Raw genomic sequence first — 18,415 nt, forward strand, 5'->3', positions numbered from 1 at the left:
TTTTTACCTATGGTCACCTCAGACTTCCACATTAACCAGGTCACTAAGCTTCCAGTTTGTACCAGAAGCATCTCCAAATTAGAGAGGAAGCTGCTTGTCATAGCCTAGATGTCAGAAGAGTCTGAGCCTTTTATTTAGAAAGGACACAACCGTTTAGGGCCTCCCCCAGACTGTTTGTCTCTTTCACATACAGAGTTAGAGGGTAGCATTCTGATATGTTTTATACACGCTTCTTTAAAAGTCAAACATGGACCCGGGAAAATTCCTTTTTTCAAACATTGTTTGGGATTAGGTCATGATATAAAATTTGGCAAAATGTTTACATACCACACTTCTAATCTTATGAGGAGCTGAGCATCCTCAACTCCTATTGAAGTAAATAGGAGTTGGGGCACTTGGCATTTCATAGGAGTGGACTTCAAAAGAAACAGCTTGATTTTAAAAAAGGATTTGCTAACCTTTAAGAGCACACATTTTTGGTCAGTAATAGTTTTCTTTTTGGCTCTGGGAGTAGTTCTTTTTTCTGTGACCCTTTTTAATTTGGGAGGCACTGCATGCTTCTTGCATACAGAACAGAGTTGTTATAAGTGGAGAAAAGAGCTCAACAGATGGTAAAAAGAAAATCTGCAGTACTAAATGAATTTTGTAGAAGGAGTGTTTTTGCAGAAGTACTTGTAATTTGATTGTGTGCCAACAAATGAATGTTACTGTTCTCAGTAGTGTATAATTTATGAGAAATCATTTTGAATAATTTTTCATTGTTTTGAGGCTTGGTTTTCAGATCTGGGCTCTGTTTTTGTACGCATAATTTTGTTCACTCAATTCATGCAAACTTTCTCCAAGCAAGTCACTGCAGGTTCACAAGTGTGTGTGCATAACATTTCATAAACAAAATTCCATCCACAAAAATGGAGGCATGGCTTGAAATCCACAAGGTAACTGGAACATATCAAGACTGAGATAATATGTCTTTGAATATATACATATATATTGCTTGCTTTTTTGTTTTTTTGGTTTTTTGATGTGATGATTTTGAAGTTAAACTGCATTATTCTCCAGAATTACTGTTTCAAATAATGGGCCAAATGAACCCCTGGTGTAATTCCAATGATAGGCTTTGTTATATTTCTTATGTATATATTTTCAGTAGCTGTGTAGGTGGTACGGAGTCTCACCATTAGAGCAGGAGCTCAGAGAGACATTTTGTGTAGTGTATGCTAACCTTTTGAGGGGTTGCATTGTGTGCTCCTCTTTGTGGCAGGCCACATTTGCTGTCTGCAATGGCCCTGTTTCCTTGCTGCCCCTTTCTGGGATAGTTTAGCATTGCTAACTCGCTGCTGCTCTTGTCATCAGAATAGCAGAAATACTGCAGTTGTGCCCAGCACTGCACAGGTTGGGTGGAAGACTCCATCATCTGCCACCTTTCCCATCATTGCAGAGCCTGAGAGCTTGCTGGACATAAATGAGGCAAGAAAGAAACTAAGATTTTTTTGGGGCCTGACCAAAGTTCTTTGATATCAGCATATATTTCATTGATGACAGTCAGCTTAGAAGTCAGGCAATTTATGAGTGACATATTTGCTGATCCATCGCTGTTAGTCCAAAATAGTGTTGATGAAGAGTTTAGGGCAGTGACTCTCAACATTTCCAGACTACTGTACCCCTTTCAGGAGTCTGATTTGTCTTGTGTACCCCAAGTTCCACCTCATTTAAAAACTATTTTGCTTACAAAAAATCAGACATAAAAATACAAACGTGTCACAGCACACTGTTACTGACAAATTGCTTACTTTCTCATTTTTACCATATAATTATAAAATAAATCAATTGGAATATAAATATTATACTTACACATCAGTGTATAGATTATAGAGCAGTATAAACAAGTCGTATGAAATTTTAGTTTGTACTGACTTTGCTAGTGCTTTTTATGTAGCCTGTTGTAAAACTAGGCAAACATCTAAATGAGTTGATGTACCCCCGGAAGACCTCTGCGTACCCCCAGAGGTATGCGTACCCCTGCTTGAGAACCGCTGGTTTATGTCTCAAGAAATGTTTTAAGTGAATATTGTATACCTCTGACTTGTGGAAGCATCAAGTATTGGAAACAATTATTTTACGTTTTTAAGTAGCAAATAAGCAACTAATGTGTTTTAGAGTTTTAATACTTTTTAGTAACATGGTAGGTACTGAATAAATGTAACGGAGGCCTTCAGAGCTAAAATCTGGACTGCATAGGAGCATAATAGAGAGCAGGAACTCAGTAGCAATACTGCATGAACATAAAGATCTCAACAAATTTTCTAAGGACTTCCTTCAATTCTTGTAGTGGCCAGGAGATACCTTCCTCCCTAGCGAAAAACAATTTTGTTTTAAGTTTGGAGAGCCAAGTTGAATGTAGAATGGCCACACCGCACATTCAGTGGGGTGGGGAATGTTACCTGGCTTGCCAGGGAAATGGGTATACCTCCTAATGGGGTAGAGAAGCACAGAGGTTGCTGCACACATTGCGGTTCAGTGTAGGGATGCTCACTCATCCCCCAAGTGACCAGAAGAGAGGGGAGATTATATAGGTGCAAGCTGGGCGGGAGAAGCCCTCTTTCACCCAAACCAAGCGGAGCAGCAGCATGGATTGGTCCTGCTTTGAGCAGGGGGTTGGACAAGATGACCTCCTGAGGTCCCTTCCAACGCTGATATTCTATGATTCTGTGGAGTAGCAAGGACTCTGCCTCTGCAGTGTGCATGGTACCGCGTGGGAACAGGACATTGAGAGTGGGGAAAAGGGGTGGAATCCCCCGCCCTCCAGACCACAGAGGGTGAAATGGGTGGGAACAGCAGGGGAAGAGGAGTCAGTTAGTGAAAGAGCTCAGAGCTGTATCAGATCAGCGGGGAGGGGGGAAGGACTCCAACCCACCCACGGCTGCTGTAGCAGGCAGGCTGTGGGAGAAGGTGAGAGGGATTGGGTTTCAGGCTTTGCTTCAAGCCAGAGTAGGTAGGCAAGACCAAGGGATAGGATGACTTCCCCCTTCCAGCTAGGCATAGCAGGAGTGCTAGAACAGGGAGGGGAGGGATTTTCAAACCAAGCACAGGATGACTGGAGTGGGGCTAGAGAGGCCATGAGGGAACCAGGCAGTTGGATCCTTACCACTTGGGCTGGACTGAGGTTGGAGGATCTCAGGCTGGTCTGTCAGTTTATCAAAGGGAGTCTCCTCCAGGAGAAACAAACACCCCTGTGGGTGAGCTGACTGTGTTGGCGGGTGGGACAGGCACCAGAGAATTGATTCAGGTGGTCCAGGCGGTTGCTTTTTAGATTGTTTCCACAGCACCGCAGGGCTTGCAGGGTGTAGTGGGTTGCCCAAGAGCCAGGACGTTTGGCAGAGGTGAGTTTGAGCAGCACCAGATGGAACTTGCAGGGGCAGGGTGTGCAGGTGAGTCCTTGCCACCCAATGTAGCAATGGGTGTCTTTAGGGGGGACCTTGGTGGGTTCAGCGATCTGGCTCACTTTTCCCCTTGAGGGACTTACATGGGGCAGGGGAGGTTGGACCTAGCAGGGAAATAAATAGACCTGGGGGAGGATCGGGAATCCTTAGAGATGTCTGGAGTACACACACCTTTTGTAGATGCTAATGGTATTACACAGCTGCTGCAAGCTAACCTGCAGTTATTTCAGCAGCTGGGAGCACACATGGCTGTGGGGTTGGGAAGGGGTAGTAATGGAAGCCCAGCATGCTCCCGAGTTTGGGAGACAGGCAATAGGTGGGGTCGACCCCTCTCCAGAGGATGGGAGCCCCTAATGGTGGGAGATTTCTGGGCATCTTTCGAATCACCCATTAACAGCGACTGTAAATTCGTGAGATAGAATTGCTGCCCCAAGGGTTGCTGCTTGGGGGGATGTGTGGCAAAAATGCCCTGAGGGTGCTCCAACAGTCAGTCATGAGGATGATAGAGTTGCTAACCTAATGGGAGTTCACCTGGCCAGTAGCACTAGGGATAAAATTTTGAGAGGTGACTATGTAGACATATTGTCTTTGTTGCACAGGGAAGTACTGACAGACAGTAAGCCAGGACAGAGCAAGCAGGACAATGAAAAATCTGAGCAGCCAGGGGTAGCTAGAGCATGGGAAAATTGGGAGGCTGCCTTCCTGATCTATACAGGAGTTATTGCAGAGGCTTACCCAGACAGAAGCCCAGCATTGTTTGAATATATGGTTATAATCAGATGGTTATATAATATATTTGAGGCATGTCTTGGTTTAATTATGATTAACAGTTTAGACTGAGGGCGACAACACAAATTGGGATCCGGTGGGACATACCACATCATACGCTGGGGTTGGAATGGATAACACCACAGCAAGCCCAGCAAAGGCCTGAGGCGTGTAATGACATTTGCTAGGCATTCAATGAAAGTGGTTGTTTTCATAGCATCTGCAAATTCAGGCATGCTTGTAAAATGTGCTTTGGGACTCATATAGCCAGGGCCGGCTCCAGGCACCAGCTTATCAAGCAGGTGCTTGGGGCGGCACTTACAGGTATTTGGTGGCAATTCGGTGGAGGGTCCCTCACTCCCGCTCGGAGCGAAGGACCTCCCGCTGAATTGCCGCAGATCGCAATCGCAGCTTTTTTTTTTTTTTTTGGCTGCTTGGGGCGGCAAAACCCCTGGAGCCGGCCCTGCATATAGCCTATTTTTGACAGAGCAATAAGAGAAGATCGTAGTGGGGGAATGGGCTGGGGGATAGGTCAGGTGCCACTCACAGGCCCATGGGGCATTAGCAGAGTATGGGGGACAAAACACAGGGAGGCGTGGAGGGTGAGCTGAAAGCAGTGAGTTGGACAAGGGCACTATCCTCAGTTAAGACGGAGATTTTAAGGGTGCTCCTTTGGAATGACCCTAACAAAGTAGATGGGGCATATTTGTGGGATGAGTTTATTGTGTGATTTAGCATCCTCTATATGGAGAAAAGAAGTCATGTGATGTCTGAAAATGTGAAGTCCTTGGTGGGGATGTGCCATATTGTAAAGAAAAAGATTACATGGGAATTAAATGAGAATAGTGTAGCAAGGCCGTTCAATCAATTATGTATACAGAACTTATGGATTTGTCCCCCTTCGGTTGGTCCCTAAGAAGGCTCCAGGTGAATATTGATTAATTCATTACCTGTCATACCCACAGGGTAGCTCAGTTAACAATGGAATAGATCCAGCTTTGTGTTCTATGGGCTATTCCTCTATTGATGAGGTCATGCACATGGTTAGGTCTTGAGGCCCAGGGCAATGATGGCTAAGTGTGATATCAGTTATGCTGTTTGACTGCTGCCAGTGCATCCATCAGACTTCAGTCTTTTGGGTTTCTCTTTTAAGGAACAATTTTTATGTTCATAAAGCTACATCCTACAGGGGATGTGAAATATCCTGTTTGGAATTAGAAAAAAAGTAGTACCTTACTACACTGAGCACAAAATGGTCTAAAATGTACTGTTTGCTGTACATTTTTAGACTATATTTTGTTCACAAGCAGGGCGAAGTTGGACAAGTATGTTAACCTGTTGGACACCTTTCAGGCCTTTGCTAAAAAATTGGGGGGTTTTCCTATCAGAGTTAAAACCAGAGGGACCTTCCACTACACTGACCTACCTGTGAAACGAGTTAGGTACAAAGGCTGCCATATTGCGGCTCCCTCAGGATAAGCTTCAGGAGCTACTGAGCTTGCTTAGGAGAGGTATAGGGGGCCAAGAGAGTTACACTTGGTGAGCTGCAATCTATTAATGCACACCTTAACTTTGCCTACTGGGTGGTGGCCCAGGGCAGATATTCTGTGCCTGGCTGGCAGTGGCCACTACAGGCATAGCAAGACCTCACCATTTTATGAGAATTACTAGAGAGTGGAAAGAGGATTTGGAGTTGTGGAAACAGTTTCTGAGCCATTTTAATGGTGTATTGTTATGGAGAGAGGAATGGTTACTGGAGGCTGATTTTAAATCAGCTTGGGTGCTTTGGGAGCTATGTGTTTTGGGGTATTTTACCAAGGCAGTTGTGTACCCAGCAATGGCCCACCACCTGAATGTAAAAAGAGATAGTGCAGGGCATGATGTTTCTGGAATTTTTACCCCATTTTGGTTGCAGTGGTTGCTTGGGGGAACAGAGTTTGCTAATAAAGAGTAGGAGTACTTCTTTTTGTGGATACAGACTAACACAGCTGCTACTCTGAAACCTAATAAAGAGTGTGTTTCTGGTATGACAACATGGTGGTGGTATGTTATTACTCGCCAGTCCTCCAGATCACACAGGGTCATGAGGTTGGTAAGGGATAGTGTTTCAGCCTTAATATCTGTTCCTCTTCCAAGGATGTGCTTGAGGTTGATAAGAGCATAGCAGACGCATTGATTCATTTGCAGATGGACAGATTTTGGGAGGTGGCACCAGGAGCCAGCAAGGAATCTTAGTGGATGCTGCTAGCACTATGTAACCTTGGCGTATGATCAATGTCAGTGTAGCAGCGTTAGTGCAGAGGTTGGTGACTCTGCAAGTGTTGCGGCACTATGAGAGAAGTTTTAATAAGTTTGTGCAATTTCAGATCTAGAAGCCCAGTCATCTATGTGGCCTCTATGTGGCCCATTACAGAGGAACATGTGCTCCGTAGTTAAGAATGCCAGTCTTAACTGACACCATCTCCGGTGGCTTATCAACCCTTATGTTTGTTAGTAGACTGAAGAGTTACCCAGATCCTTGCAGCAGTTTCTTAGTTTGAAGGTTTCTAGCGGGGTGGTCACAACCCACTGGAGCCAGGGAGGATACATGTCCCATCATAGTTGATATGCTTAGGGATCTGTATTGATCCTGGAGAATGTACGTTGCTGTGGACAGGAGGTGGTGGTGTTCAGGGTAGCATTTCTGGACTAGTATGTTTTAGAGCTTTTAGGATCAACGAGTTAGTACCTGGGTCCTATAGGGATTCTTCTGGAAGGGCCTTGGAAGGAGAGAGATACACTGGGAGGGGCAAACGGTTATATTAAACTCGCAGAAGTCAAATACAGATCAAGGAGGCCAGGGTGAATCCATAATCTTACAAGCAGGGTGGTGAGCCCTGTGGAGGCTTTGAGGGCATATGTGGCGATAAGACTGGGAAGGTATGGGCCCCTCTTTATGCACTGTGACAGGAGGGCCCTCACATACCAGTTTGTTACGGGTTGTGGCTCCCAACCCAAGAATTTAGTTCCCACCCATTCAGGATTGGGGAAGAGACAGCAGTAGCTAAGCTGAGTATGGGGGCTAGAGCAATTCAGGCAATTGGGCCTTGGCATTCAGAAGCAATCAGAATGTACGTGAGAGCTGAGGTGGGAAATCAGTGTTAATTTTCGGTTGTGTTTTCATTCCAGAGGCAGGAAGACAGGCCAGGCAGGCAGTGGTGTGGTTCTGCAGACACAGTATTGCTTACTGAGCCCACAGGCGGGATCCCAGGTTGTCTGAGGGTTTGCAGGTGGGGCTCAGTGATGAAGCAGTTCTGAGCTGGCGAGGAAGGAGGAGCATGTTATGGGACCAGCTGATGCCTCTTCTTTATACTATGGGAGCCCGTGAGTGGGCAGCAGAAATAATTGTGGTGCCCCTAGGGAAAATGATCTGGGAACATGTAAAGGGGTAGTCTTAATGCTTAATGCTAAGAGGAGCTTGGGGCAGACCTTGGAACATTTCCCAGGAGTAAAAATTGGTAGGACATGCTGCAGTGCAGGGTGTGACTGGGAGCTGTGAAGCCCCCTCGGGTCGACAAGATTAGGAGGTGTGTGAATAGGGAGGTGGCCAAATTTATGGGAGTCATAGCATGTTAGTAATTTCACATCCCAACATAGCATAAGGGGCACCATAATTATTCAGGGAGAATGGGGTTCACCTGTCAGACTTGGGACTGACATGTTTTGTCGATATTAAAGGGGGCATTAGGAGATGTCTGGGAACCCAGCTAGGTGTGGGGGGAGGCAGCCAAGCTAATTGCTGGCACCTCCTTGTGGCAGCTGTCCAGTGAAGGTACTCCATAGGGAAGGGATACAGTGATCAGATAAATAGCTTGGTAAAGGATTTAGAGTTGTTTGTTAAAGAAATGGAAATGAGGGTTTGTGGCTTATATGACTGGCCCAGCAGGGAGTCAACTCCCCCCTCCTTTATAGCCCACCTTTAATCCTCATGCAAGGGTGGTGGTGCTCAGGTCCCAGCAGTGAGTTGGCTGGGAAACATGATGGAAAGGGGGATGCTGAGGAAGCCCCCTGGGTAGATTTTTAAATGATCGTGGAGTTATTTGCAATGTATACTTTTATATGCCAGGTACTCCCAAACAGTTAATAATAAAGTTGCAGACTAATTAAAGCACATCCAGTATTTCCTGTCCTCCTTCCGTTATAGCCAGATGATAAATAGTTTTGTAGTAACTAAAGTACCTGTGAATTTTATTTAGACTCAGTCACTTTCCTTGGAATCTACACTAACAAACGTTCAGACCTGGGCATTTCACAATTACACTGAGTGGGAAACAGTCTTTTTACAAAAGGATAATATTAATTTTTACATTTCCTTAAAAATTACCACTTTGTGCAAACTGTGAATAATCACTGGGAATTGTAAGAAACTGCAAGCATCAATAGGATACCAGACAATAAAACAGAAAAATCATGTAAAAATTAATAGCAACTGTAAATTTGATAATATAGTAGCGGTTCCTAGAGTGGAATAATTTAAAATAGCAAATTACTGGAGAGGAATTGTTGCATATGCCACTGGAAAAGACTACAGATATGTTGCATGGTAGTCTGCATCTCACAATTAAATGTGCTGTCAATAAGATGAACTAATTAAATGGAGTCTGGATATGATTAATCTAATGATCCTGTACAGCACAATAATATATTTATCTTATACATCTGGCATTAAACAAATGAAAAAGGTTATTGCTTAGCAATTTATCCATAGTAGCAGAGGAGACATTTTCAAATTAGGCCTTTGACTATAAGATAACTGCAGCCCTTTTCCCTTTTCCCCTAAAAGATTTGGTACTTTTAATTGAAGCAGTGATGACAAGATAAATTTTGGCGTGGTGATTTGTTTGAATTCAGTTGTCAAAAATAATTATTATACATGTTTTTTAGTAATAGTTTAGCTGCTTTTGTGCAAACCTAATCAAAATATGTTCTAAATATGCATGCAGTAACTGCATTTTTTCATGAGGGTTTTTTTTTTTCTGTGTATGCCTTCATTTGTGTTTTTGACTTTTCATAAAGGTATATGCACTTCTGAGTATGCCATAGTCTGTTTATTTGCTATTTTATATGTTTGTTTTCTTTTAGATGTATGAAGTATAGAGAAATCATAGCTCAAAACAAGGAAGGACTTCAGTACTTACTAAGATTCAAAAGCTATACAACAGCAGGGAAAGTTTTCATTTGCAAAACCTTCCAGTGAAAAGTCTTGGTTAGTAACAGATTTTCACATTTATGTTAAGTTCCAGGTCTCTCAACCGCTTGTGAAATACTTTAAAATTACTTACAAGATAGTATCTGTTTCCTCTGAGAAATAGGTAAAATTCAGTCAGAGGTATGTAAGTACCTATCAGAAGACCCTGAGCTGCTAAGGATAAGTCAAACAAATATATAGTCCGGGTACTAAAATTAAGCACCTCATTGTAAGGTACTAAGGCCTGGATCCTCAAAGGTACTTGTAGTTGCAATACCTAACTTTTAGTTGCGTAGAAAATCACAGGAACAACAATGTAATCCACAAAATGTCACTTAGATGCTGAGACTCCCTGTACTTTGAATGAGGAGCGATAGGGCCTTGAAAGTGTGATCTACAAAAGTCAGCACACTTGATAGGGAAATATCTAAGTTAGCCAATAGGAGATGCTGATGACTGGGGTGTATCTTAAGGCCCAACCTTTTCATGGAGTTAGGCGTCTATGTTCAGACTGCAAGGAAGTGCTTATTTCTGCTTGCAGTTCACAGCCTGAAAACCCTCTCCTGGAGTCAGGAGGCTTAGGGGCCTATGTCATTTCTTGTGAGAATGAGTTAGACATCTGCTTCATTCCACACAATATTGCCAGAGGAGGTGGTGGTGATGCCTACCTCATAACTTTTAGCTCAGTCTTTAGAGCGCTTACCTAGGAGATAGGAAACACAGGTTCAGTTCTGCCTGAGAGGGACAAAAGAGGTGGGAGGCATTTGTTCAAATCCTTTCTCCCCCTCAGGCAGAATTGAACCTGGGTTTTCCATAGTGCTCTATCCACTGAAGTATGGGATAGTCTGATGTGGTGGAGCTCCTTCAGTCTCTCTTGTTGCAGCTGTTCTGCCTTTCAAGAATCATTGGATCAGGGGACAGGATCTTTGAATCTCCAGTCTCCCAGGTGGGTGTCCTAACCACAAGGCTACAAAGTCAGTCTCACTCTCTCACCTTCTGGGCCTTAGGCAGGAGATAGGCATCTGGATACCTAGAGTGAGGCAGCAGCATGCATACAGAGGCAGAAACATAGATGCTTAGAAACTTTTACCTAAAATTGAGGCCCTGAGTCAGTTTAGGAACCTACATGATTTGGCAGCAGCCAAATGCGGATTTGTTGAGCTCAATCTCAGCTAAAGGTGGGGCTTAGGTGCCTAAACACCACATTTAGGCACCTAAGTATTAATGTGGATCTGGGCGTAAATTCCTTCATGTTCCATTCAGGTGAGTGGGAATTTAGAGATCTTGGTTAGCAAAATTTGGGCCAATTATGTCATAAGAACTATACCAGCAAGACAACACTGGAATATACTGAATGGTTTAAGAAAGGAAAAAATACCAATTTGGTAGTAATCTTACATGTTCAGAAATTACAGCTAATTAGGGATGAGCAAGATGAATTATATTAAACAATGGTGCTTTTCCTTCCCCTTCATCCCTAAAAAATACCAACCTTTTCTCAAAACACTTCTGAAACCCAGACTTTTAACTCTGCATAAGTATAAATGTTTTAGTTTATAATTTGAGTAAAGCATTATAAAAAAAGAATGTCTAGCAAAAACAAAAAGGGTGGTGCGGCAGCAGTCCAAAGGACATTTTACATCCAAAATCACCAAGTACAAAGACAACAGACTCTTTTATCTTCATCTGGAGAGCAACATGTCTCAGCCCTAGAAGTGGGAGAGATGGGGTACAGCATTTGCTTTGAAATACACTACTAGAAAAGTAAACTTTGGCAGTGCCCATATCATAGTTGATATTTTAGATACAGAATCTGATTCACTGGTAACACAAATAACAGATTTGGAGAGCTGTTTAATGCCAGTAAGAAAAAAAGCAGAAATCTCTGATTAAAACATGAAAAGGGGTGTGAGTTAATCGTCACACAGCCATCATGAAAGACAGCAAATAAAACCTGAAACAGAGTGGAGAATCAACTTGGCTAGAATGTTAGACTCATCAGGTTCCCTGAATTGGTTGGAGCAAATGAACTTGGAGCAGGAATGATTGGTCCCTAATATCTCGCAACTTGATATAACAGAAGATCCGATATATACTGAAAGAGCAAACAGGATTAGAAGAAGCATTGTGTTTAAGAATCCTGGGTAGGAGATAGGAGCAGTCTTTTTTTGGTACTCTTACAGACATCTGTGACAAAGTGAGAATTCCAGAACCTACTAGGAAAGCAAAACATACTACTATATATAAACATTCTTATAACGTTTTATTCTTTACAGAGTTAAACCCAGAAACAAAGGCAAAAGGGAAAGCATTTTCCTGTTTACGAAAATCTTTAAAAAGCTATTGTTGAAGCAGCAATTGGGTCAGATATTCAGGTAAAGAACATTTCTTTTGGGTGACTGATTTAGCACAGTGGCTTTGGAAGAGTTAAATAAGGGGATTCCACAAATGATGTCCCCCAGTTTTTATAAGACACTGAGGAAGAAGATGTCATCTTTCACTGCCTTCGTAGCTGTTGTCTATATTTTTTTCTGTTTTAAACCACTTGAATTAATGTGTAAAATGTTTGAGATTTTATTAGCTATTAAACAGTTTGGGGGTTAATCCTTTTTGGATGAAATAGATTATGTATAAGGAGTTTATTTTGTTTAGATCACTAGATGCATATTGTTTAGATATTTGTTTGGGCCACTAAATACAGACAGACTCTGCAGTTCTTCCAGGCTATCTAGCTGCCAGATTTTAGTAAATAGAGCTTGTTCTAGTTAAGGTCATCCTGTGCAGGATGGGTCTAAATCCTAGCCTGGACTGACAGACATGAAAGGGAGTTCTGATTAGGATACAGTAAAGATGAAGACAGATTTCATCATTCGTAGTAGTGAAGTGGAAATTGATTATGTGCATTAGAAGAAAAAGCATCATATAGGAGAACTATTCTTGGCAGATATAGATTTGTCTTGGATGGTCACATTCCTTAAACAGACAATTACTGAGCCGAAAAACAAAAACACCATCTTCATAGTTACTGTGGTGATATATTATTGTTTTCAGCTGCAACACAACAGAAGACCTTCTGGTTTATAACAGTAAGATTTCTTTGCAGGATATAAACAGTACATCCATGAGAATTCAGGATAGCTTGAATGTCTAATTATTGTACTTTTCTACATACCATGCTAGTGACTATGTTAATAGTTATGCACACTTGCCAATGCCACATTTTCCTTAAATTAGGTGAGTCTATATATTTTTAGAGTAAAGAAATATAGTGAAGGCATCTAGATGATTATGCCAGTGTCATTCTCAAGATGAGTGTATTCCACATAGAGTCATACATTTCTAGACTAGGAAGGTCCATTGTAATTATCTAGTCTGATCTTGAACAGACTGTAATTATCTGGGAATGACTGCCAAAATACACAGTGTATCCCCCCCCAAAAAACAGGAGATTTTATTCACTGAGGTTCTTCGTCAAAACCCAATAAAGTCAATGAAAAGACTGTCACTAACTTCAGTGGACTTTGAATCAGGCCTGGAATCTTGTTTGTATAGTGCCAATAACTATAAACAGCTTTAAATAGGGACATTGCTATGAGACGGTGGCTGGTAGTCTGGAATATTAATATAATCATTTAACTGAGTTTTTAATAACTATTATTTTAAATATTTACTGAACTTGTAAAAACCAATTCAGCAAAAAGTTGGACTTTAAAAAATGTTTTTAATAATAGATCCTGTGTTCCTGAATAGTAAATGAAGCAAACAAAACGTTGTTCTACTTCTCAGTAGTGCTTGCACTATGAAATAATTTAGGCCCTGATCCTTCAGTCCTTGTGCCAGCACAGAGCTGCACTGAAGCTCAGGGACCCACTTGCACACAGTGAAGTGCAGTGTTAGGCCCGATTTTGTAGTTGCCTCACACTGGTGAAAACAACACTCATTCCTCATCAATAAATTGACTATATCTGTATCTTTATTTTAAAGAAAAGAATCATCAGCCATTAAGAAATATTCCCTCCCTTTTGCCCCTTATCCAAAAATATATGCCTTTGGAATATTTTCATGTATATTGAACTTTGTAAACACTATAAACTTATACAGTGTTTAAAAAAAACTTTCAAACAATTTTAACTTCAGAAACATTTTAAATCTTTTAACTGCACAAATGATTTTTCATTAAAAGGAAATAGAAGAAGGATGAGAGCACAGCGGAACCAAAGTAATTCCTAATAAATTCTTACTGAAAATATTTTGCAGCTCCACACAACATATACTGTATGTGATATAAAATCATACAATGTACTGTGTTTCCCAAAATCTTAGGATTTAAACTGAGTTAGCCATTTAAGGTCTGAGCAATAGGAACTGAGGGTATGCAGCACCTTACAAGATTGAGCTTTTGGTACCAAATTTAATTCCAAGGGCTACATCCTGAAGTCTTCACGTAATTCAGCACAGAGCAAAAAAGGTGAGCCATGTGCCATTTTGTGTATGCCCCTGCTATGAATTGCATTAGGGCTACTTTGAAGCACGGGAGCCTCTAAGAGCCATAGACTGACCACCTACCTCAGGATTGGCATAGCAGAGTTGTGACCTAGCTACAACTTGTTTTCAGTAATCATACTTCCCTTTCCCCTCAATATCAACAGTTAGAAGGGTATGTAGTGTATGAATCCCTGTGAGCAGTATGCCACTGTAGCATCAGCCTTGCACATGGTTGATGCTGTCTGGGCCATTTACATAGCTTTTGTGACCAAAATACACAGAGTTGTGGTGGAAAGCAGGTGCAACACATCCTAGGATCTATCTCTGAATATTTTTAACCCATTTAGTTTATAGTATAATACAAAACTTACATTTGTTATTTGTCCTACTAGTTTTGTGTGTGTGCGCGTGTGTGTGTGTGTTTAAATCTCTTTGGATTGCAAGAGCATCATTGTAACCATGAGAGTATCAGTAAAAGAGACTTGGTCATTTGCCATTATAGTCTCTCACTGATATATATCTTCAATTGAATCATTTTGTTACTTCCATCTATATGAATCATAATTGTTCTCAGTGGAAATTTATAAGACATTATACTAGTGATTTCCTGTGAATGGAATTATGTTGAAGCTTGTTGTACAATCAGTTTATTGATATTTTGCAACTCAGACACAGAAATGTAGTTTATTGATCCATTGTCTACAGTTTGCTAAAATGGACTTTTATGTCTTCTTTGGAGCCGCTATATTCTTACGTGCTCACATATACTTAATGAACCGTTAATCCATGGATTATTAGTACATTATGTATCCTCAGGATATGTTGTATTGGAGCATACTGAGGGAATCTTTATTTTATGGTTCTGGCCATGTGCAATATCTCTGTACTACTGTAAATATCAGTTACATTTTTAAAGGAAAACAGTGATCGGTAGCTGCATTAGAAATCAGTTTTTAAAAAAATTGTTCAGAAATAAATGCCCTCATAATATATGGAATCTGACAATATTCTGTAGAGGGAGAAAAAAGAGAGACTCTGTGGCAAGAAAAATATATAGAATTATTTTAATAAATAAGTCCTTGATTAGGTCTGCGTATGTTTAATTCAATGAATGGGTGATAGATATTAGTGTAAAATGTTGAATTTTTTTATATCTGATGGGACAGATCCTAGCTCCCAGTTCCATTCCCTTTATGCCACTCTGCAATCTCAAAGATGATGGCAGTTGTCTTAATATAGCGGAATCCCCAGCAAGTGTAAAACCTCGACAACTATGCCACTCTCTCCCACAGGCATAGGGGTGTGGCAGGAGGCAAAACGGTTGTGACCAGGGTGGGTTGCACATCAGAAATCCACAGCCAATGGAACAGTTCTTAAGTAACTGGTATAACTAGCACAACTGAGGGATATGTCTTCACTGCACAGTTAATCTGGGCTCTTACCCAGGTTTTAACCCAACCTCCTCTTCTGCTACTATTCATATAGGAAAAACCTCTGACCCTGGTTAGAGGGCTTTAAGCCTGGCCTAACTTACATGGCTGTGTGGAATGGGTTAGAGCCTGAGGTCCACTTTAACTTGGGCTGGAGCCCACACACTTTGCAGTGAATTCACAGGCAAAACCACTTGAGAGCTGATAGTCTTTCAATGCCTTCCCACAGTTCCCTCTTGAAGGACAGACAAGTTCTCCTGCTATTGACACAACTGACTAGGAAAGAATCTTAGACTGTCTTAGCACAAGAACCATGGGATATGACCACAGACATATGATCAAGTGTAGAAACGATGAGGACACAGTAATGTGGTTAGGACTTTGCTGTGGGAACTCTCTGTCCTGAACTAAGCTAACCTGCGTGTGCACACCAATGTGCCAATCACCTGAGCTAACTGTTCAGTAAAGACAAACCCTGAGATGAGATTTAATCCTCAATTGGTCCCAGAATCAGGGGACCTGAAAGGCATATTAAGGCACCCTTTCTTCTGTCCCTTCCCTCAAATCCTAGGTCCTCTGCTAAGTGTAGCCTGAGTAGAAGTGGAGAACTGACCATAAGAATATAATAAACATTACAAACCAGCAATCGAGGAAAGATTAGTTATAACAGATTTACAAAAATAATCTGAAATTGCAAAAGTTATATTTTTATCCTATTGTAACATAAAAATGTCCAAACAGTTTTGAATAAAATTAAAAAATCACTGATTGAAGTTCTCTCTCTCGCAAATTTTTAACACCAAAGTCAGAAACTTCTGAAAATAAGGGTGTGTTTGGGGAATGCTGACACAACCTTAACTATAGCATTGACCCATTAATAAAAATTATATTGCATAATAGTACCGTTCTCTTATTACATCTCAGTGGGTACATTTTTCTTTTGCCATTGTTTTTCTTCAAAATAATGGCTTTTAGAAACATCTGATTCATTGCAGTTTCTTGAAAAATTGGAAAAGGATGCATAGTTGATACGTTTCACCACTGCATAACTGTGATAGTGGGTGCTGCTTTTGTAAGTAACTTAAAATGCTGCCATAATATGCAGTTACAAAAACTCACACAACTGAAGTAAAAAAAAAAAAATTGGCAGAAAATCCGATCTAATTCTTGCAACACTATGCCCTGTTTTATTCTTTTCCTTGAAGCTTGTCTGGCTTAGCTTCGCTGTGCAAGATTAGAAATTCCTCTCCTAAACATAAGAAAATGGTTTTGTACTCTTTCTCCAGCTAGAGAAGTAAAGAGTCAAAAGGTTGTGCTACATCTGAACTGTAGTCCTCTTCATGGATCTTATCTAGATCAGAATTTACATTGCCTTCTGAGGTGCATAAGCACCACAAAGCTGCATAACCTAGATACATTCTAGGCTGACCTATTCAGGAAAAAGAGCAGAGCAGCATGGAAGTGCTAAAACAAAATCATTGGCTGCGTGCTTAGGATCTCATGAGCACATGTAATTATATAGTGTCCCTGTATGAATAGTAATAGTTTTTTACTAAAGTTCAAATCCAAAAAGTTCTATTTATAGCCAACATTTATTTAGCTATGTAGCTTTTCTTAGGAATGATTTATAGCAGCTTATTTTAAGTCTTGAAGAGTTCCAGTATTCTACAGCTTTCATTATTCTTTTATAAAACCCAATAATGTACCTCACAGTATAGCTAAAATACAGGATGTCTGCTTCAAGGACAGTCTACTTCAGGGGCATACAATCTACTTTCAGAAATGACTCAGTGGAAGAGAGTAACAAAACAGCAGGGAGGAGATAGTAGGAGAAGGACATGAGTTGGAGCAATAGAATTAAGCAGTTACTCAACAAAGGCTTGTACCTAGCCTGGGGCAACAAAAAACAAAAAAAAACAACCCCAAATCCCCCCAAATAAAATAAATTCTTGTTTCTTGTAATCATTGTGACAGAAATCGGAGTTAAGGAGAGGGTAATAGCTGACCACACCATATCAGGAAGGGATATTAAGTGTGTACAAAGCAATATGGGAGGAAAATATTCTTATACAGTTGTTTGAGAAGCAAACAAACAGTGTAGAGTAGGAGGCATGTGATAAGAGACATAGTCAGGGTGAAGTGATTTAAATCAACAATTAGAGTTGCCAGTTTTGGCTGGACATATTCCCGGTGATTTCATCACACAACATCATCTTTAATTAAAGATTAATCTTTAATTCCTGGCAATTCCAGGGCAATCCTTGTAGACTTGTAGACTCATAGACTTTAAGGTCAGAAGGGACCATTATGATCATCTAGTCTGACCTCCTGCACAATGCAGGCCACAGAATCTCACCCACCCACTCCTGTAACAAGCCCCTAACCTATGTCTGAGTTATTGAAGTCCTCAAAACGTGGTTTGAAGACCTCAAGCTGCAGAGAATCCTCCAGCAAGTGACCCGTGCCCCATGCTGCAGAGGAAGGCGAAAAACCTCCAGGGCCTCGGCCAATCTGCCCTGGAGGAAAATTCCTTCCCGACCCCAAATATGGCGATCAGTTAAACCCTGAGCATGTGGGCAAGACTCACCAGCCAGCAGCCAAGAAAGAATTTTCTGTAGTAACTCAGATCCCATCCCATCTAACATCCCATCACAGACCACTGGGCATACTTACCTGCTGATAATCAAAGATCAATTACCAAATTAATTGCCAAAATTAGGCTATCCCATCATACCATCCCCTCCATAAATTTATCAAGCTTAGTCTTAAAGCCAGATATGTCTTTTGCCCCCACTACTCCCCTTGGAAGGCTGTTCCAGAACGTCACTCCTCTAATGGTTAAAAACCTTGGTCTAATTTCAAGTCTAAACTTCCTAGTGTCCAGTTTATATCCATTTGTTCTTGTGTCCACACTGGTACTAAGCTTAAATAATTCCTCTCCCTCCCTAATATTAATCCCTCTGATATATTTATAAAGAGCAATCATATCCCCCCTCAGCCTTCTTTTGGTTAGGCTAAACAAGCCAAGCTCTTTGAGTCTCCTTTCATAAGACAGGTTTTCCATT

General features: G+C 41.2%; 1 protein-coding gene across 10 annotated transcripts in view; it reads left to right on the plus strand.

The window, feature by feature from the left end:
* RNF180 (ring finger protein 180) overlaps nucleotides 1-18,415 on the plus strand; it is a 135,785-nt gene that overhangs the window by 55,324 nt on the left and 62,046 nt on the right. The window contains exons 6-7 of one of the 10 annotated variants that reach the window (XR_005600443.1): nucleotides 9,330-9,453; nucleotides 11,712-11,810. The exons of the other annotated variants lie outside the window; for them this stretch is intronic. The gene's annotated coding sequence lies outside the window, so the exon portion shown is untranslated. The remainder of the gene's footprint in view (nucleotides 1-9,329; nucleotides 9,454-11,711; nucleotides 11,811-18,415) is intronic. 10 annotated transcript variants of the gene reach the window in all.

Source organism: Mauremys reevesii, linkage group 6 (genome assembly GCF_016161935.1).
Source record: "Mauremys reevesii isolate NIE-2019 linkage group 6, ASM1616193v1, whole genome shotgun sequence".
NCBI classification, from domain to species: domain Eukaryota; kingdom Metazoa; phylum Chordata; order Testudines; family Geoemydidae; genus Mauremys; species Mauremys reevesii.